General features: G+C 45.6%; 1 protein-coding gene, 1 long non-coding RNA gene and 1 pseudogene across 3 annotated transcripts in view; 1 reads left to right on the plus strand and 2 right to left on the minus strand.

The window, feature by feature from the left end:
* si:ch211-158d24.2 (multiple epidermal growth factor-like domains protein 9) overlaps positions 1-21842 on the minus strand; it is a 395895-nt gene that overhangs the window by 315000 nt on the left and 59053 nt on the right. The gene's annotated exons all lie outside the window — the stretch shown is intronic.
* Positions 1-21842, minus strand: part of LOC133475849 (myosin-7B-like) — a 106765-nt pseudogene that overhangs the window by 50140 nt on the left and 34783 nt on the right.
* LOC133474568 (uncharacterized) lies at positions 7617-9527 on the plus strand. The gene is made up of 3 exons (XR_009787557.1): positions 7617-7745; positions 9291-9342; positions 9449-9527. It is a non-coding gene; the product is annotated as an uncharacterized LOC133474568 (long non-coding RNA).

The raw sequence follows: 21842 nt of genomic DNA on the forward strand, positions 1-21842 counted from the left end.
AGTATTAGCTAACAGTGTTATCAGCTTCGAATAATGCCAAACCTAATTGTGTACGACATGTCCGCTTCACCAATTGACAAGTGGCTAGTCCAAGATGGTGCCTAACCATGTGGTCGCCTCGGTTATGTGCTCTCTATTATTGTCTAGGTTTTTATGTTTTTTGTTCGTCTTTGGAGACATTACACAACTCACTTACACAAGGGAAGACTTGGTAAACATTAGGGAGTCTACCCAGAACTTTCTTTCCCCAACTTTCACAAATCCGCTCAGTTTTTTTTCTCTGGGTTACTCAGCAGAGCGGGGGCCGCGGTGTACGGAGCATGGAGGCGAAGGCGTAGGGGGAAACGCGCCGGAATCCAGGTGAGAGGATTTCGAATGGCGCTTCTGTCGATTCACCTCGTGAATCTACGCTCCCTACCCAACAAAATGGGTAGGGATCTTCTCACAAAGATCAGTAAAGACTTCGGATGTTCCGCCACCCTGTGCTTCACGGAGGCATGGCTTTGTGAATCTGTCCCCGATGGTGCCGTAATGGTTCCAACTACACCAGGCAGACCGCGTCAAGGAGTTATTGGGGAAAACAAAAGGCGGCAGGATATGCTTCTATTATCAACGAAAAATGGTGCACCGACGTCACGGAGCTCAGCCCACACTGCAGCCCTGACTTGGGGTCACTGTTTTTGAACTGTAAGTCATTCTACTCACTGCGTGAGTTCGCATCTTTCATACTCGCGGGTGTTTACATTCCTCCTCAAGCTAACACGAATGCTAACGCTCGCTGAACAAGTAAAAGAAATTGAAAAAAGCATCCAGATTCACCCCTCATTATTCTTAGGGACTTTAACAAAGCTTAACTCAACCATGAACTCCCTAAATACAAGCGGCACATCAACTGTCCTACCAGAGAAAATAACATTTTAGAGCACTGCTATACTGTGCTAAATAATGCATACCATGCTATCCCCCGTGCAACTCTAGGCTCGTCTGATCACTGCTTAATTCACTAAATACCAACATACAGGAAAAACTTAATCTGCGAAGCCTATGGTGAAAACAGTGAAAAAGTCGACCAATGAAGCAAATATAGAACTTCAAAGCTGTTTAGACTGCACAGATTGGAGTGTCTTTGAAAATTCAATTGGCAGCCTGGATGAATATACAGACACTGTTTACATCCTATATCAGTTTCTGTGAAGACGTGTGTACCAACAAAGTCATTTTGCATGTTCAATGACAAGACGTTGTGGTTCACTGCCAAACTTAAGCAACTTTGCCAGGATAAAGAGGACACCTATCGAAGTGGGGATAGAGCCCTGTATAATTGTGTTCGTAACCAGCTGACTAAAGAAATTAACCATCACGAACAGGAGGTGAGACAAATAACAAATGACAAATAAATAACAAAAGAGCAACAAAGCGGCAAGCCCAGACCTTGTGTCCCCATCCTGCCTCAAAGTCTGTGCAGACCAATTCACTCCAGTCTTCACACAGATCTTCAATAGATCTCTGGACCTGTGTGAGGTACCATCCTGCTTCAAACCCTCCTCCATCATCCCAGTCCCCAAAATACCTGCAATCTCGGGTCTGAATGACGACAGGCCTGTCGCCCTGATATCTGTGGTCATAAAGTCCTTTGAACGCCTCGTGCTGGACCACCTCAAGAGCGTCACAGGTCCTCTGCTGGACCCTCCTGCAGTTTGCCTACCGAGCAAGCGACTCTGTGGACAACGCAGTCAACATGGGACTGCACTTCATCCTAGAACACCTCAATAGCGTGCGGACCTACGCAAGGATCCTGTTTGTGGACTTCAGCTCAGCATTCAACACCATCATCTCCAAACTCCTCTCCTCCAAGCTTCTCCAACTCAGCGTCACGCCTGCCATCTGCCAGTGGATTTACAGCTTCCTGACGGACAGGACACAGCAGGTGAGGCTGGGTGACACTACCTCATCTACACGCACCACCAGGCGCCCCAAGGCTGTATCATCTCCCCACTGGTCTTCTCTCTCTACACAAACGACTGCACCTCAGCACACCCTGCTGTCAAACTCCTGAACACAGTCATCGACCTCATCAAACACGGTGACGAGTCTGTGTATCGACAGGAAGTGGAGCGGCTGGAGCTGTGATACGGCTGACACAACCTGGAGCTGAACACGCTCAAGACTGTATAGATGATCGTGGACTTCAGGAGGCATCCTTCGCCGCAGCTGCGCCTCACGCTGTCCAACTACCCTGTGTCAACCGTCGAGACCTCCAAGTTCCTGGGAATCACAGTCTCTCAGGACCTGAAGTGGGAGACCAACATCAACTCCATCCTCAAAAAGGCCCAGCAGAGGATGTACTTCCTGTGGCTTCTGAGGAAGCATGGCCTGCCACTGAAGCTGCTGAGGCAGTTTTACACAGGAGTCATTGAATCAGTCCTGTGTTCATCTATCACAGTCTGGTTTGGTGCTGCCATATAAAATTACAAACTCTGACTGCAACGGACAATTACAACTGCTGAAAATATTGTCAGTACCTCCCTACCCAGCCTTGAGGACACACCTCTTGGACACTCCTCATCCTGGTCACCACCTCTTCCAGCTCCTTCCCTCAGGTAGGCGCTATCGAACAATGCAAACTAGAACAAGTATACACTCCAACAGCTTATTCCCTCTTGCCATTACCTTCTTAAACAGTTAACTTACAATTCCATTGTAACATGCTGCCAATTTGTCTTGAGATTGTAGTCACATCTCTGTCAATTATACATTATTCGTGCACTCACTGTAATAGTCTCACCACTCTGCACTACTTGCATATTTGTTGTTGACCAGTACTTGCCACTCGTGCCTGAGAAGTATCTGCACCATTTGCACAATTGACATTGTTCCAGACTATCGCACTACGAGTCACTTTGAACACCATACATTTCTTCAAGTCTCTGCACCATTTGCACAATGGTCACTGCACCAGACTATTGCTCTATTAGTCATTTCAAACTGCTCTAAATTGCCAGAGGACTCGGCATCATTTGCACAATTGTCAAAAAAAAAAAAGTATCGGCATTGACCACATTACTGACAACCTTTTATCGCTCAGTGAGTGTGTTTTTATGTTTTTATGTCTCAAAAGTATTCACTGTGTCTGTCGTAATAGAGCAGCTTCAACTACCGGAAACAAATTCCTTGTGTGTTTTTGACATACTTGGCATATAAAGATGATTCTGATGATTCTGATGAGGGACGTGTTGATGAAGGGCTGCCTCCACCAGGAAAAACACAAATGACACTTTTACTTTATCTTTATGGAAGCTGATCTCAAGCAGACTGTGTTAAGTCGATGTTAATTGTGGTGTAATTCTTTATCATTTGGGTAATTTAACAGACGAGCGATTTAATGAGATCTACAACCCCAATTCCAGTGAAGTTGGGACGTTGTGTTGAACATCAATAAAAACAGAATACGATGATTTGCAAATCATGTTCAACCTATCTTTAATTGAATACACTACAAAGACGGCGGAACGGTGGGCGACTGGTTAGAGCGTCTGCCTCACAGTTCTGAGGACTGGGGTTCAATCCCCGGCCCCGTCTGTGTGCAGTTTGCATGTTCTCCCCGTGCCTGCGTGGGTTTTCTCCGGGCACTCCGGTTTCCTCCCACATCCCAAAAAACATGCACGGTAGGTTAATTGACAACTCTAAATTACCTGTAGGTGTGAATGTGAGTACAAATGGTTGTTTGGTTATATGTGCCCTGCGATTGGCTGGCAACCAGTTCAGGGTGTACCCTAACTCCTGCCCGATGATAGCTGGGATAGGCTCCAGCACGCCCCCGACCCTAGTGAGGAGAAGCGGGTCAGAAGATGGATGGATACTGAAGGGAATATAGAATACTTTATATTCTAATATGTAATTCTATGTGTAATAGAATATAATATAGAGTTTCAGGGTCTAACTAGTTTGGAAGAGGATGTGTATTACAGTATAATCAGATAAGGGGGTAGGAGTTTTATTGCAGGAAAACCCCCCCATCAGGGGGTATTTGAAACAGATGTCAAAGAAGAAAGAACTGCGGGGAGCCACTATAAACATTGAATGCAGGAATGTGGGCCGGAGTCTGGAGGGGACATCTGGAACCAGATCATATGGTCATCATTCTGCAGAACAACGATGACGTCAGATTAGACCACGGACCAATCAGACGACAGCGATTCCATACTGGCCCGTTTGAAACATTGTATAAGCCTGGGGTAGAATCAGATAGTTTTAGTTCGACTACTTTATCTGCTAAGGATAAGATAGGGTAGTTACGAACCCAGAGCTCTGCAAATGTATAGACTCCTCTGTCAGGAATAAATTGGTTGGTTTTTATACATTGTTGTGAATGAAGTTCTTTCACGAAAACGAGCACGCTTGGAACCACGGGAGTTGTAGGAGATTTTAAAAGACAGGGTCCTTCAAATGGTGACCCCGACGTGATCCTGGAAGAACATTAAATAAAAAGACAGAGGAGCGGACAGGAATTCAGTTGGACTGCAAATCTCCCCGGTGCACCAAAATAAAAAAGGTAAGCAGAAGCCTGTTTGATTATATCATGAATTCTGCACATTGGAAATGGCGAAATTTGGGAGACTTGTGGTACAGTTGTTTTGTTGTCAATAGTTAATAAGAAGTTGTGTTGTTAAAATAGCATAATTAGAAGTCAGGGTAACGGAGGACCTGACGTCAGGGTAACAAGGTACCTGACAAACCAGGATAATAGAAAATCTTGGGAGAAAGTAGGGTAACAAGGTACCAACTTGTCCTGTCGAAGACTGACTTGAAATCGGACGCGGTTTCAAATTGTAACGTTTCGGTAGACATTGGGGATTTTGGGACCCCCAAAAACCGATTTAGAATAAGATGAGTGTGCCACCAAAACTCGGGGTTGTGAATTGGACAGTCGAGTGTCGAGGTAATGAATGTGATATGTGTCGGATTTGTGGATTGAAATAGAAAGGCAGAAAAAGAAACAAACAGGATTAAGAAGTGTGTGGGCAAAGTGGAAAATAAAAAGGAATGTAAGTTGTTTCACGTAACAGAGAGGTTATTCTGAAAGGAAAAAGATGAAGGAAAAGTTGGATGCTGCAGGGTGGAGAGAGAAAAGAGATTTGAATAAGAAAATAGAAGAGAATGAAAAATTGAGGAGAAATATTTATGAGATTTGTCTGGTGTGCCCTGCCATGGCAGCTGTTCAGCGGAAAAAAAGAGCGACAAATTCCCCCGCTAAATACAATTTACGGACCTTCTGAAAACGGCCCCAGTGACGTCACTATAACCGGCATTGCCGGTCAAGGGAGCTGCTCAAATGGCAGACCAATTGTAGAGGGGAAATAAAACTCCTATCAATTCCGCACGAGCCCGCATTCAAAAAGGTGGGTAAATATACAAAAATTGTCTTTAAAAAATTTTGAGTTTTTACAGAAACAGCTGCCCGGACTGGTTGCTGTTGGTGTAATTTGGATCCAGGGGCTGAAAAAGTTGACGGACAACATGAGCCTGGCGTGTGGTGACATAGTGAGATTGATACGCGCCTGTTGCATTTCGGTTCACCAATCGGATGATATTTTGACACGGTCGGGTCTGAATAATGTCAAACCTGAAATTTTATTTGCCCCTTTTGCTCCTATAGTGATTGCAGTCATCCGCGACATGTTCCCGTCCTCTTCCCCAACGGTGCCGAAGCTTCCGGACTTCAAACCTCTCATGGATCCCAGTTCTCACTTCGAAAATTGCATAAGTATTTGGACAGATAAGACAGGGTCACATCCCTCGCGTTTAAGGTAGGCAAATGTTATTTATAGAATAGCTTTACTTGACACCTTGCCGGTTGAAGTTAGGACTGAACCTGACCTCATGAAAGGGGGAGATAGCTTCTTTAATTGTCATGTGTCACACCATTTGAAATTTTTTGTCGACAGACAACACAAATCATCAGATGAGGTAAAGGACATGCAGGAACAACTTTTGAAGCTACAATTGGCCCAGGCCCGTAAAGTGGCCATTAATAAGTTAATAAATAAAAAATAAAAGGGGTCAACGAGGAGACGAGGCGGGAGTCGTGACAGAGTACACCAACGGAGGCAGGGGAAGCCCTTGCCGACCTCCAACGGACCAAGTGTACTTCAATGGTGGTCAGTATGGACACTGACGATCGCCAATGTACTGTTTACCCAATGATTCAACAGCGACCTCCAGTGGAACCCAGAGAGGCCACACCTCAAAGAGGAGGCTACAAAGCTTCATGAGGGAGAGGTGGGCGCAGCCCGGCAACATCATCCGCAGCAGGCTCCACAGCAACAAGAGCAATCTCGCCAGTAATACTGCGATGAGGACTGGTCCAAATGCCCAATGAGACCGGAGCCAGGGGACGGTGGAAAGACAGAGCCTCTGAACCCCGCTAAGGGAAGACAACTACCTGAATGAGCTGTGCAGGGGTGCCCATGAGTCTGCCGATTACGACATCATTAAAGACTGAAATTGCTGGACAGACACATGAACATCAGTTTGTCCTCATGAAAAGAGGGGCTCCAGTGAACCTGATGGGCAGAGATCTGCTTATCAAGACCAGGGCTACCATCCTTTGTCGCCCGGATGGACTGACGATACGGTTGCCCGATGGGACTGTGATGAACTGAGAGTGGAAAATTGTCCACCGCATGGAACATGGTACAACATGAACTTCCGGAAGCGACCGCTGCAGAAACCAAGGAGGGAGAAGGTGTCTACTCGGCCTTCCTGCGGTGGAAGCACTGAACTCTCTTCCCTCCTACAGCCCTCCGATCAATCCCCTCCACCTCACACTGTTTTATGATAAAAATTACGATTTGGTTTATAGGGAAGCTTTTGAGTCATAGGGAAGCAAGGTGTGGCAGCTGCCTCCACCTTGACGCCAGAGCAGAGTGAGTGGTTTATGATGAGTTTGACATCTTTTCCACACTTTTTCACTTGCACTTGCACTAGGTCATGAAGCCTGAGAACTGGGACCGATGGTGAGAAAATGCCATTTGGCAAATGATTGGAGAGGGGTGTTGGAGCATGTGACTTTAGCGCGATTCCATGGCAGAGAGCTCTCGGACCATGAGGACACCGCACAGCTGTTGAACTCGCTGCCGGACTCACTGTGGTCTGAGTGGCCTGCAGATGGCATCCGTGACTCTGGTAACATTCGAGGTAGACCTGACTGCTTTTGTTAACGTGCCGTATTATCCTTGTAAACAAGAGGCCGTAGAAGATATCGCGGAAACCCATTTTCTGAAATCCAAACGCTTTGGTCCATAAATGATGTTATGAAACCCTCCGCTCAAGCTGCAGAACTGCTGGCCATGTGCAGGGCACTAGAGTTATCTGAAAGTCAGAGTGTTACTATTTATTAATGGTGCTGAAAAAAGTAGCAGACTAATAAATGGATGCTGAAGGAAAATATGTTGTTAAACAGGATCAGTTAATTGACTTTCTCCCTGCAGTAACAGTTGATGTGGTGCGCGACCTCCAGAAGGTGGCGCCAGAGGAAGACAAGCGTAAGTGGCAAGAGACAGGTGCTGAGTATGATGACAAGCAGAAGCTGTGGTTTGGCCCGAAAAGAGGACCTAGGAGACTGGTGTTACCTGCAGGAAAGTTCATGCGGTTAATGGTTGAGGAAGCACGCCCTGACACATGAAAGTTATGTGTCAATGCTGAACAAGCTGCGCTTTTGGTGGCACCCTGATCTTCTGCGTAAGGTAAAAGATTTTTGTGTTTTTTGTGATATATGTCAAGATTTCAGTGTTTGCCCTACAACAAAGAGGGAATTGCAACACACTGAGATGCCCGAATTTATGATGTGGTAATGAACCGAACCGACAATGGTGGTCCCAGTCCAAAGCATAAGGTACTTATTAATGATTGTCGACACTTTTTCTGGATGGCCCAAAGGCTATCCCTGTGCAAAAGAAAACGTGCCGTCTGTCGACAAAGCGCTGGTTAACCATTATATTCCGACGTATGAGTTTCCACGAGTAATCAGATCGGACAAGTGATTCTACTTGTCCCAAACATGTCCTGCGCAGGCCTCTATTGTAAAAAACGTGGACTTAGTGTGAATGGTATAAATATTCTGTGCGATACGTTTTATAAATTGTGTACACAATATAAAGTAAACCTTAGAACTTTGATGAATAAAATTATATGACTATATATGTAAAAAGTTATAAAGCGCTTCAAAGGGTACCCATTATATTTATTAACTAAATAAATAAGGCATACATATTGTATGTATAAATAGGTATGCATATGATATTCTGGAAGATAAATTAAATAATAGATCAATTTAGGCGTGTGCCCGGCGGATGTGATCAAGCCAGAGTGGCATCGTGACTTTCTATTTCCGGGTCAGCAGAGCGGACCAGAGCGGCTCTGCGTGCCTGGGATAAAAGCCTGAAAACAGTACGGGAGGTTTTTGGGGTAAGAAAACGCTTCGGAGTTTGAATAAATGACGTGCAAGTTGCTATCTGAGCTGGTGAATGGGATTTGATATATATTGCTTAGAGAGTGGCGCGCGGTGGCCGACTGTTCACAGTTCTGGGGACTGGGGTTCGGTCCCCGGCCCCGCCTGTGTGGAGTTTGCATGTTCTTCCTGTGCCTGTGTGGGTTTTCTCCGGGCGCTCCGGTTTTCTCCCACATCCCAAGGGCATGCATGGTAGATAAATTGGAGACTCTGGATTCCCTGTAGGTGTGACTGTGAGTGCGAGTGGTTGTTTGTTTGTTTGTGCCCTACGATTGGCTGGCGACCGGTTCGGGGTGTGCCCCGCCTCCTGCCCGATGACAGCTGGGATAGGCTCCAGCACGCCTGCGACCCGCGTGAGGAGAAGCGGCTCAGAAAATGGATGAATGCTTAAAAGAGCACTTGAAGTGATAGAGGATTGTGAGAAGCACATTAACGCATACGATGGCGTTAATCTGGTTTATGCCTAGAAGAGGAGCTTTGACATAGGTTGCAAAGTAATAAAAAATGTGTTAACTTGTGTGTCAGAGGGAATCATTTTGTGGTTTTTTTTTTTTTACGGAGTCGCACACCAGTAAGTTGCAGGATGGTTGTAATTGGGAATATACAGGGAGGCTGTGATTTTTGTAAATAGATATACATAGAAGTTCCTGTTTGTGACAAACCGGATTAAGAAAGTTATGCGAGGTACACCGGTCAACTAAAGACATTCTTACAATATTTAGTTGCTACAGTATAGTGACTATTAATACAGCATAGTGAATGCAACTCTTTTCATTCACAGAAGTGAAGGAAACGCCATATGCCAGAGGCATCAAGTTGGGTTGCTACTTATGGTACATACGTCATGAGACTGTGCCTAATTTGCATCATGTACAAGGGAAATGTTTTTGAGAATGGCTAATATGGTATGAGGATTAATCTGTTTGACTGTCTCCCCAGATTCAGCACTAGAGCAGGGAGGACAAAGAGGATTTTTCCATCTGTCTGGCAAGTCAATTTTGAGGTATATTTATTTGCATTCTGTCTCCTAAGTCAGGATGATTACAACAATTTGTGGACAAGCGGAGAACTACTTTTTGAGCAAAAGGGTAATAGTGAAGCACCATTTATAGATTAATAAATACAAGTTAAATCTTATTGAGGTAATAGAGACCCAGAGCGCTGAAATTCGCAGGGAAGGGGCACCAAATGGTTTATGACAGGACACAGGCGTCCTCAGCTGGGGGGGGGGGGGGGGGGGGGCGGGGCAGCTTTACGACGGGTGTGTGTGAGTTTTACGAGTTTATGGTATTGCAGGGAGATTTACAATAGGATCGTTTAATTAATGCAATGGATAGAAGCCTGGTCTGTAGTGGTTTTTGGTGTTATGGTTCAACCAATAAGTGTGCTGTGTTCAGTTTTGTCTGTGTGGTGCATGTGAGAGGACATTCACTCCTGGGTCAAGGTTAATGTTATTGTCTGTGAAGTCTCGCTTGTCATGTTAATTGTTTATGTTTTGTGTTTAATGTTTGTGTCGTCTTAATTAAAAGCAGAAATGGAGCACTACTGAGCTGGCTGACAGGAGTAGTGAAGGATGTGATCACGTGAAAGAGACTATAGACCTTTAGTTACCAAGGACAGTGTGACTGACGAGAGAATACGGTCTACAGACTGTTGAATGACTGATTTGTTGAAATAACATTATTTTACAGGACGCCCAGGAGGATGGAGCTTGATAGTGTTATTGTTGTATTGCAGGATGTTGGTGTGCTGACTTAACGCTGATTTTATGTGATTCTTGGTTTATTGACATTAACACTTTTGTGAGACAAATTAACAATTGGTTGGGGAATAATATCAATGTTGGGTGACAATTGCCGACTTGTCCCTTCTCTGGAGTATGTATACAGGAATTATGTAGTCCATCCCTTTGGCACGGGTATATTTTGCAGAGTTGTGATTAATTTATATAAGGGTTTGTTTGCAGGTCTGGTCAGGGGCCTCTCCGACGAAGGAGACGACCTGCTTGTTTGTGTATGGTGTTGTGTGTGGGTACTGTGTTTTGATGTTAAATTAGTCATTTACCAAAGGGGGAAATATGTACATCCTGTATGTCTGGTCAAAGAAGGTTATAATCATGACTCTGGTGATCTCCCTGATTACAGTTACAGGAATCTATTTTGGAATGCCTTCAATACAAGGAGAAAGAGTAACAAAGAGGGCCGTGAAGCCAGCAGGGGCCCTAGAATTGAACTACACATTGGGGGAAAAGACGTTGGAGGCAAGTGATTATCCACTCGAAACCGGGATACTGGGAGCCGACGAAGATTAGGAATTGGCGGTGGAAGGACAAGATCAAATTGGAAAGAGTTAGTATGCACTCAGTAACCCCGAGGGACCGACATCCCGTATTATTGACCTTGTATGATATAACTAGCACCCCGTGGAGAGAGTGGGGCAAACCAGTAGCGACCTTTACAGTCTTGACCTTGGGTATAGATGTCTCAGGGACTGATCCACTAGGACAGATTATTATTAATTGGATACGACCGACAAAAATTTCATCTAGTCCGATAATGAGCAAATTTGCTAAGATACCAGCTTCAAAAAATGAGGATCCAGTGGTTTTTCGAACCTCTAAAGTGACGGGATATGACCTGAATAATGACTCGGTCAAAGGATCGGTAAATAGTCATTTAGTACAAAAGGCGAAGGGACGAGTGGCAGGAATTAATCTAGGTAATTATTGTTTTAAGGAGATTACTATGGAAGGTAGGGACGCAGGCAAAATCTATCAAAAAGACTGTCTTGTTTGTGCTACGATGAATAACCTCAATTGGATTGTAAACCCTGTGGTCCAGGAAAATTATACTGCTGCTACTAAGTTCAAATTGACCTGTGCCTACCAGCTGATGACTAATGACAACCTGGAGGGTGAGTGCCAGCACTGGGATCAGGTTTATCCTCTGACTAAGGTGAAAGGTGCTCCCCTCTATGATGTCAATACGGTCCCTTCCCTACCCTGCATCACACAAAATAAGAGTAAGGTAACTTTGGGCCCAAATAAAAAACTTTCCTGATCAATTGGCCACCTGGATCCACAGTTTTGTAAATTCACACTTTTTATTGATTGCTAGGATGCGGCCCGATTAAGTAAGATGAGGTCTGATTTGTGGTGGATGTGTGGTGTTGTTCTGTTGTGGGACTTCCTGCCTGGGGAATGGACAGGCACTTGTGCATTGGTTTCTATGATAACCCCACTGTGATCAAGCCTCTCTCTCAGCAGGAGATCAACCATATGGCGGATTTCACCTGGGAGAGTGACTGGTGTGGGGGGTGTTAATTCATTTTCTCAGGAGACTTGTCCTCAGGTTTGCTCTCAAGGCCTTTGAAGAGAAGAACCCCCACTGCCAAGATCTGCAGCTGCCGTTGAAAGAGGACGGGTAGACGATGAGCGCGCTCGCTGCCTTGATCGACGCCTTTGTATTCACAAATTTTTTCAATTTGCTGTGTTTACATTAGGTTTTGTTGAGTTTTGTCGTGAAATAGGCTGCAGGTATAGGGGTTGTTGATCTGATTATCAGAAGATCAACTTGGGGGATTGAAGGGAATATAGAATACTTTATATTCTAATATGTAATTCTATATGTAATAGAATATAATATAGAGTTTCAGGGTCTAACTAGTTTGGAAGAGGATGTGTATTACAGTATAATCAGATAAGGGGGTAGGAGTTTTATTGCAGGAAAACCCCCCCATCAGGGGGTATTTGAAACAGATGTCAAAGAAGAAAGAACTGCGGGGAGCCACTATAAACATTGAATGCAGGAATGTGGGCCGGAGTCTGGAGGCGACATCTGGAACCAGATCAGATGGTCATCATTCTGCAGAACAACGATGACGTCAGATGAGACCATGGACCAATCAGACGACAGGAATCAGGCAGCAAATCTTGTAAAATGCCAATCAGGAATACATTGGTTGGTTTTTATACATTGTTGTGAGCAAAGTTCTTTCACGAAAAAGAGCACGCTTGGAACCGCAGGAGTTATAGGAGATTTTAAAAGACAGGTTCGTTCAATACATTACAAAGACAAGATATTTAATGTTCAAATTGATAAACTTTATTGTTTTTAGCAAATAATCATGAACTTAGAATTTTATGTCTGCAACACGTTCCAAAAAAGCTGGGACAGATGGAAAAAAAGACTGAAAAAGTTGAGGAATGCTCATCAAACACCTGTTTGGAACATCCCACAGGTGAAGAGGCTAATTGGGAAAAGGTGGGTGCCATGATTGGGGATAAAAGGAGCTTCCCTGAATTGCTCAGTCATTCACAAGCAAAGATGGGGCGAGGCTCACCTCTTTGTGAACAAGTGTGCGAGAAAATAGTTGAATAGTTTAAGGACAATGTTCCTCAACATACAATTGCAAGGAATTTAGGGATATCATCATCTATGGTCCATAATAACATCAAAAGGTTCAGAGAATCTGGAGAAATCACTGCATGTAAGCGGCAAGGCCGAAAACCAACATTGAATGCCCATGACCTTTTTCATGGATGACCCCTGCTTCTTTCAACAAGACAATGCCAAACCACATTCTGCACGTGTTACAACAGCGTGGCTTTGTAGTAAAAGAGTGTGGGTACTAGACTGTCCTGCCTGCAGTCCAGACCTGTCTCCCATTGAAAATGTGTGGCGCATTATGAAGCGTAAAATACGACAGTGGAGACCCCGGACAGTTGAACAGCTGAAGCTGTACATCAAGCAAGAATAGGAAAGAATTCCACCTACAAAGCTTCAACAATTAGTGTCCTCAGTTCCCAAGCGCTTATTGAATGTTGTTAAAAGAAAAGGTGATGCAACACAGTGGTAAACATGACCCTGTCCCAGCTTTATTGGAACAGCCAAAAAATTCCAAGTTAATGATTATTTGCTAAAAACAATAAAGTTTGAAGATTAAATGTCTTGTATTTGTAGTGTATTCAATTAAATATAGGTTGAACATGATTTCCAAATCAATGTATTCTGTTTTTATTTATGTTTAACACAACGTCCCAACTTCATTGGAATTGGGGTTGTACAAACACTTTGAAATTGTGAAAAAAAAAGCATAAATGGTCTCCTTTTAAGGGCTAAACATGATAAATAATCTAGTTTGTGTTGAAGTGAATTACGTAGTACTTTCAGTGCCATCGGCTTCAGCCTGCTCCTCTCGTTGCTTCTTCTTGAACTTCATGTTGCCAAAGTGCATGATGGCCCCGACGATCTTGTAGCAGCCGTACTTCTCCTCGGGTGTGAAGCCCAGTGTGTCCATGGCATTCTGTAGGCAGTCCCATCGTCATTATCATCAACATTATCATCGTCATCGTTGTCGTGGTTGTCATCATCATTGTCATGTGTATGTTCACAGTGAAATTGCGTTAGGCCACAACTGTTTTTCCTTACCTGGAAGTGGGGCTCGAAGGCAAGTGCCTTGAGAGGGGTTGGACACTGTTCCACTCTGGAGTTGCCCACGGTGAGAGGTGCGGAGCAGGTGTGGGTATACTTCCCCCCGGCTTGGCACCTGTACATTGGGGTTCACCCCAGTGGACGACAGGGTAGCTTCCCTGCGCCTTCAGGTGGGGGGACAGGTCTTGACTGTTGTTTGTGCCTATGCATCAAACAGCAGTTCAGAGTAACCATCCTTTTTTTGGAGTCCTTCGAGGGGGTGCTGGAGCGCGCTCCCGCTGGGGACTCCATCGTTCTGCTGGGGGACTTCAATGCTCACGTGGGCAATGACAGTGAGACCTGGAGGGGCGTGATTGGGAGGAACGGCCCCCCCAGATCAGAATCCGAATGGTGTCCTGTTATTGGACATAACGAACACCATGTTCAAGCATAAGGGTGTCCACACGTGCACTTGGCACCAGGACACCCCAGTTCGCAGTTCGATGATCGACTTTGTGGTCGTGTCATTGGACTTGTGGCCGTATGTCTTGGACACTCGAATGAAGAGAGGGGCGGACCTGTCAACTGATCACCACCTGGTGGTGAGTAGGCTCCGATGGTGGGGGAAGTTGCCGGTCTGACCTGGCAGGCCCAAACGTATTGTGAGGGTCTGCTGAGAACGTCTGGCAGAATCCCCTGTCAGAAGGAGTTTCAACTCCTCCGGCAGAACTTTATCCACATCTCGAGGGAGGCGGGGGACATTAAGTCCGAGTGGACCATGTCCCACGCCTCCATTGCCGAGGCGGCCGCCAGAGTTGTCGGTGCCAGTCGTGGCGGCAATCCCCGAACGGTATGCCGTCAAGCTGAAGAAGGAGTCTTATCGGGCCTTTTTTACCTGTGAGACTCCTGAGGCAGCTGATGGGTACCGGCTGGCCAAGCGGAATGCAGCTTTGGTGGTCGCTGAGGCAAAAACTCGGGCATGGGAGGAGTTCGGTGAGGTCATGGAGAAGGACTTTCGGATGGCTTCGTGGAAATTCTGGTCCACCAACCGGCATCTCAGGAGGAGAAAGCAGTGCACCACCAACACTGTGTATAGTGGGGATGGGGGCTGCTGACCTCGACTCGACTTGTGAGTCGGTGGGGAGAATACTTCGAAGACCTCCTCAATTCCACCGACACGCCTTGCCATGAGGAAGCAGAGTCTGGGGTCTCTGAGGCGGGCTCTCCTAGCTCTGGGGCTGAGGTCACCGAGGTGGTAAAAAGCTCCTCGGTGGTAAGGCCCTAGGGGTAGATGAGATTCGCCCGGAAATCCTAAAGGCTCTGGATATTGTGGGGCTGTCCTGTTGACACTTCTGCAACATCATGTGGACATTGGGGACAGTGGTGTTCCCCCTTTTTAAGAAGTGTTCCAACTACATGCTCGGGCATCTTTTTGGGATGCCTCCTCGACGCCTCCCTGGTGAGGTGTTCTGGGCATGTCCCACCGGGAGGAGACCCCGGGGACAAGCCAGGACACACTGGAGAGACTACATCTCTCGGCTGGCCTGGGAACGCCTCGGGATCCCCTCGGAGGAGCTGGTGGAAGTGGCTGGGGAGCGACCCGTCCTCGGATAAGCAGAAGAAAATGGATGGATGGATTTTTTTCCTTACGTCAGTTAGTTCCAACTCCTCACTGTCCTTGATGCCGGCCACGGTGGTGACGCCCTGCGAGCAAAAGTGGTAGTCGTATGGGTTCTTGGTTACCAGCAGCATGTCTGAAATAAGAGAACACATACATGTAACATATCCAAAGCCTGCAGTCACAATTTAACACATTATTGCGTAACCTATTAAAATCAGTGAAAAAACATTGTCCATATTACACAATAATATATTGAAATCCTGTAGTCACTGAGAAAAACTTTTAAGACATTACACACTAACATATTGAAATCTGAAAAATATTACATATTAATCCTTAATGTATAGAGATCATGTAGATAACAAAAAAGAATTTAACACATATACTGTGATGTACTGAAATACAGTAGTCACTGGAATTTTTTTTAGCACAAAGTGGCATAATATTTTGAAATAAGTTAAAAATTAAATACAGTCTGACACATTCCACCATAATGTACTAAAATGTGGGGGACAAAACCTTGGAACAGATTACAGCATAACCTACTGAAAAGAGTGTTTGGACTTCCTCTGGGCCAGGTATACTGGTCGACCATATATTTGTTATCTGACAATTTTGCCAAGATCATAAACTTCACAAGCAATTTTGCCTTGAAAAGATTTGTCTCAGGTATTCTTTGTATTGTCAGTAATTGTATCGTGGTACACTTGCCTGACTTCGGTGCAGGCCGCGTGGTTCAGTTTCCACTTTGACTGTGAATGTGTCAGTCGTTGCATGTGTGGCAGAATGGTTGTTTTTTCTACCACAGGGGTCAGTGTGGCCGTGCCGATAAAGGCTCCCGGATGGGTTTTTTTACTGACTCTCACTTCCTCTTCCTCCTTGTGGAGACAGCACATGTGTGTGGGTCCTCGTGTGATGTGCCGGTAGCACAGAGTGTGGCATTGGCATAATACAAGTTTTGTTGCGTTATGACAGCACAGTGTGACATGGAGTGGGGCTGCCTTGTGGAGTTGGCGTGTGTGTGGTGCGCTTCCTGCAGCCGTCAATAGCGGCCCCGAGCTGTGCTCTGAGCCACACAGCTGTCTTGGCGTTTCTCCTTAGCTCTTGTACTCATTTTGAGTCCAATACCTCCTCTTTTTGACTGGTGCTTTCCATGAAAGACTTAAGTAGTCGGCCACTTGTTGTTGCCAGGCCCAAGGGGAACTATCAGTCATTGGATGGCTCTAATCTTAATTATGGAGAGGATTAATTAATTTATTAGTTTAGTTTTCTTTGTTTATTACTTTTTGCGTATCTCTGAATCTGTTTTTATATTTTCTGTCCTCGTGTATTTTTTTTCTGATTTCTTTTTTTTCATCATTGTTTTTTGTGTTATTTTGGATTGAAATTCTGTTTATTTTATTTTGCAGTGATCTGAAGACTGACACTGTTGCGTCAGTAGGACCGTTTGTTTGAAAGAGAGGGTGTGCTTTACTGGTGAATTTTCCAGCTTGGTGGTGGGAGTTAACTCTTCCAGCTGGTTCTGCCTACAGTTCTTAAGCAAGAGACAATGAATCCTTTGCATCAGGAGCATGGTCCCCAGGGCATTGATCAGCCCACTGACCTGGTGAGGCAGCACTGGCCGGGAATGTCATCAGACATCAAACGGTGGGTTCAGGAGTGTGAGCCAGGTCGCTAAAGACTCTGGGTCAGTGCCACATAGCTTCAAGGGTCACTTGCTTGCCTCATGAGATCCAAATGAGATCTTGGCCATTGATTTCACCTTGCTGGAGCCCTCCCGCAATGGTGTATCCTCATTATGACTGATGTTTTTAGTAAATATACAGTTGCAGTCCCCACTTTGGATCAATGAGCTGTGACTGTAGCCCAGGTTCTCCTCACTGACTGGTTTTATAAGTTTGGTGTTCCAAGCAGTCTCCATTCAGACCAGGATAGGAGGTTTGAGAGTGCTTTGCTCCAGCAGCTTTGCTGCTTGTACGAGGTTGCCAAGTCTCGCATTACCCCATACCATCCCGCAGGCTATGGGCAGTGCGAGCGGTTCAATAGAAGCCTTCACAACCTCCTACGCAGTCTTCCCGTTTCAAGGAATCAGGACTGGGTCTCCTGTCTTCCGCAGGTATTGTTTGTTTACAATACCACACCTCATCAGAGCACCGGAGAGTCACCTTTCTACCTGATGTTCGGTACAGAGCCTCAGCTCCCGATAGATTTTCTTCTAGGGTGAGTTGAGGATCCTGTACGTATGAAGTACAGGAGTGGGTTGTTGAACACCAAGCCAGACTTGAATTGGCTTTTGATGGGGCTCAGGAACGATTGTTGGCCGCTGCGGGCCGCCGGAAGGAGCATCATGACCGGAAGGTTCATGATACACCTTTACCGTTGGGCCAATTGTTATATCTAAGAAATCACAGCGCGAGGGGTCATCATAAAATCCAGGATGTCTGGAGCCCTGTAGTCCATCAAGTATTAAAAGCCCCAACAGATCAAGGAACAGGTTATACCGTGGCCCCAGTGCATGACTTGCATCAAGCACGAACAGTCCATCGGGACATGCTGGAAGGTGTCTTCAGGCCTGAAACCTCTAGCGTCTACTCAGAGAACCCCCCCCCATCCCCCCCCCCCCTTGTGGTCTGGAACAGGTGGACGGTGAGTCTCTCGTGATTGTGACTTGTGGCTTTTTGTACCCGAAACATCTTTGCCATCTGCCACTGTACAAGGTTCTGCAGGTCCGAACAGTTTTTCTGCTGCAACACATTTGGCGGTTCAGGCCAGATCAAGTGTACCACCGCTTGGTTCTTTGTCCCCAACAGAACAATCTGGCACTAGTCAGCAGCTTCTGCGTCGACTGGACGCACCACAGCTGGGCACCATTCTAATGTTCATCATCTTCATTTGCCTGTAGGCCAGCACGATAGACAGTCGGAGTCGGTGCGACCTGTGTCTAATGCAAAATCCAGGGGTAGATGTGGCAGAATAGTTGTTTTCTCTACCAGGTGGGTCAGTGTGGCCATGGCTATAAAGGCTCCCAGCTGGTATTTTTTTCTGCCTCTCATTTCCTCTTCCTCCTTATGGAGACAGCACGTGTGTGTGGGTCCTTGTGTGACGTCATGCCGGTAGCACGGAGTGTGACATTGGCATTTTACAAGATTTGCTGCCTTACGACAGCACAGTGTGACGTGGAGTGGGGCTGCCTCATGTAGTCGGCGTGTGTGTAGTGCGCTTCCTGCAGCTGTCGATAGTGGTCCTGAGCTGGGTGCTTCCTCCTGTCGCCACTATATCCTCATTCTGTGCTCCAGGTGGCTGTTATTCGCCGCTGTCCTGAGTCACACAGCTGTCTTGGCGTTTCTCCTAGGCTCTTCTACTCGTTTTGAGTCCAATAACTCCTCTTTTTGTCTGGTGCTTTCCATGAAAGATTTAAGTGGTCGGCCACTTGTTGTTGCCAGGCCCAAGGGGAACTACCAGTCATTGGATGGCTCTAATCTTAATTATGTAGAGGATTCATTGGTTTATTAGTTTAGTTTTCTTTGTTTATTGCTTTTTGCGTATCTCTGAATCTGTTTGTATATTGCTTTCTGTCTTTCTTTGTTTCTGATTTATTTTTTTCATCATTGTTTTTTTGTGTTATTTTGGATTGAAATTTTGTTGATTTTATTTTACGGTGATACGAAGACTGCCTTCATTGTATATATTTATGGTGTTCTTTGTTTATTGTTCGATAGGTGCTGAGGGCAACAGAGCGGCAGCGGTCCCCTGGGGATGGTCTTTTTCCCCCCCACCTATTTAGGTTTGCTGTCTCACGGGTGTTGTGTGGTTTTGGATCCTCCATTCTAAGTTACCGTTGTCGTGGTAAACCCCTCAGTCCTGTCGATAATTTGTTGGTTGGCAGGTGTTCTCCCAATATTTTATTTTATCTTAGTTGGCTAAATATTTGTATTAATGTTTAATAATATACTTGAACTCTGGATCATGACCTGTAGACCTCTAAAATCATATGTCCTTTTCTAAATAAGTGTTTTATTCTTGAGGTGTAAATCCCCAGGTGGCGTTGTCCCCTTTTTTTTTACTATATTCCACCTTGCCACACGTATCTATATGTGACCTGAGTTTGATTGGATGGATTCTCTATATTAGAACGAGTATTATTTATTTATTTATTTTAACACAACAATGGCATAGAGGGTAGAAAGCTTTCAAGGAACACATCAAACTTGCTGATGTGTGTATGTAGCGCTCACCCGGGGGGGTTGGGCTACCTTGTAATTCTGGCTTGTGATTGGACAGGATTTGGTAGTAGATGTGGTAACATCTCTCTCCTGGCTGCTGAAACACCACTCTGGACCTTTCCAGAAGGTCTGATGAGGATTTAAAATAATTCAAGTCATTTACCTGCATTTATACAAAAGGAAATAAACACAATAATTCTGAAAAATATCCATCTTTAAAAAGATGTCAAAATTAAAATCTATTTTGAACATTGTAATGAAAAACAATCAAATATTCAGTTCCAACAAATCCAGAATATGAAATGCAATATTTCCTTGACACATAAGAATGTTTCAAAGAGTCACAAAGTCAACTTACAAATGTCAATGTCAGCAGACGCCAACTTTCCCGTCAGGCCAAGGTGAATTCTAATGAATTTTCCCTGTGGGAAGCCAAAAAAGAGGTCTTAAACAGCTTGACATCATCAAACAATAAGCCACACCCTTAAACCTAGACTGGCCAATGACATGATATTCCATTTTGGATATACAGTATTTCATCTCTTAAATTAATTATGGTTAAACTATGATCCGGTTACTGAGATTGAATGGAAATGTTAGATAAATGCAGGCTCTCCAGGGTTATTTGAATCCCTGATGGTCATTTAAGTCCCTCAAAAATTAACAGCCACACCTTTCTATTCTTCAATAGGTAAACTATGTACTTGTAAAATCTAAATTAAGTCTCTGCTGTTGTAACAGATCCTCCCTACCAGATATACTGTATCTGACTGATGGCACACCAGAAACTGATGACTTGTGCATTCCTACCTCTGAAACCTCAGCCAGCAGACCAAGCCTACAACCACAGGACATCTGTTTTAACTGGACCCGTAAAACTAGATACAGATCCCCTCACTGCCTCAGGGGACTTCACAATAACAAAGACCTTTCAGTGTGGACAGCCAAATGACCGAAGGTCTGTGGACGTCATGACCAGACGTGGCATGCATCCATCCGTTTATTTTCTTCGACTTATCCGAGGTCAGGTCGTGGGGGCAGTAGCTTTAGCAGGGAAGCCCAGACTTCCCTCTCCCCAGCCACTTCATCCAGCTCTTCCGGGGGGATCCCGAGGCGTTCCCAGGCCAGCGGGGAGACAGTCTCTTCAGCATGTCCTGGGTCCTCCCCGCGGTCTCCTCCCAGTGGGACGTGCCCAGAACACCTCACCAGGGAGGCGTCCAAGAGGCATCCTAATCAGTTGCCTTAGCCACCTAATCTGGCTCCTCTCAATGCGGAGGAGGAGCAGCTCTACTCTGAGCCCCTCCCGGATGACCGAGCTTCTCACCCTACCTCTAAGGGTGGGCCCGGACACCCTGCGGAGAAAACCCCTTACGGCCACTTGTATCCGGTCTCTTGTTCTTTCAGTCATGACCCAGCTTGTGACCATAGGTGAGGCTAGGAACGTAGATCGACCGGTAATTTGAGAGCTTCGACTTTCGGCTTAGCTCCTTCTTCACCACAACGGACCAATTCAAAGTCTGCATCACTGCAGACACTGCACCGACCGCCTGTCAATCTCCCGTTCCATTCTTCCCTCACTTGTGAACAAGACCCCAAGATACTTTAACTCCTCCACTTGGGGCAGGATCTCATCCCTGACCCGGAGAGGGCACCTCACCCTTTTCCGACTGAGGATCATGGTCTCAGATTTGGAGGTGCTAATTTTAATCCCAACTGCTTCACACTCAGCTGCAAACCACTCCAGTGAGAGCTGGAGATCACGGCTTGATGAAACCAACTGAACTGCAAAAAGCAGAGATGCAATACTAAGGTCACCAAACCAGAACCCTCGATGTCTCGGTTGCGCCTAGAAATTCTGTCCACAAAAGTTATGAACAGAATCGGTGACAAAGGGCAGCCTTGGTGGAGTCCAACCCTCACCGGAAACGAATCCGACTTACTGCCAGCAAGGTGAACCAAACTCTGACAGCGGTCGTATAGGGACCAAATCAGTGGGTTTGGTAACCCATATTCCTGAAGCACCGCCGACCGGATTCCCGAGGGACACGGTCGAACGCCTTCTCCAAGTCCACAAAACA

This window comes from Phyllopteryx taeniolatus, chromosome 3, assembly GCF_024500385.1.
Source record: "Phyllopteryx taeniolatus isolate TA_2022b chromosome 3, UOR_Ptae_1.2, whole genome shotgun sequence".
Classification (NCBI taxonomy): domain Eukaryota; kingdom Metazoa; phylum Chordata; class Actinopteri; order Syngnathiformes; family Syngnathidae; genus Phyllopteryx; species Phyllopteryx taeniolatus.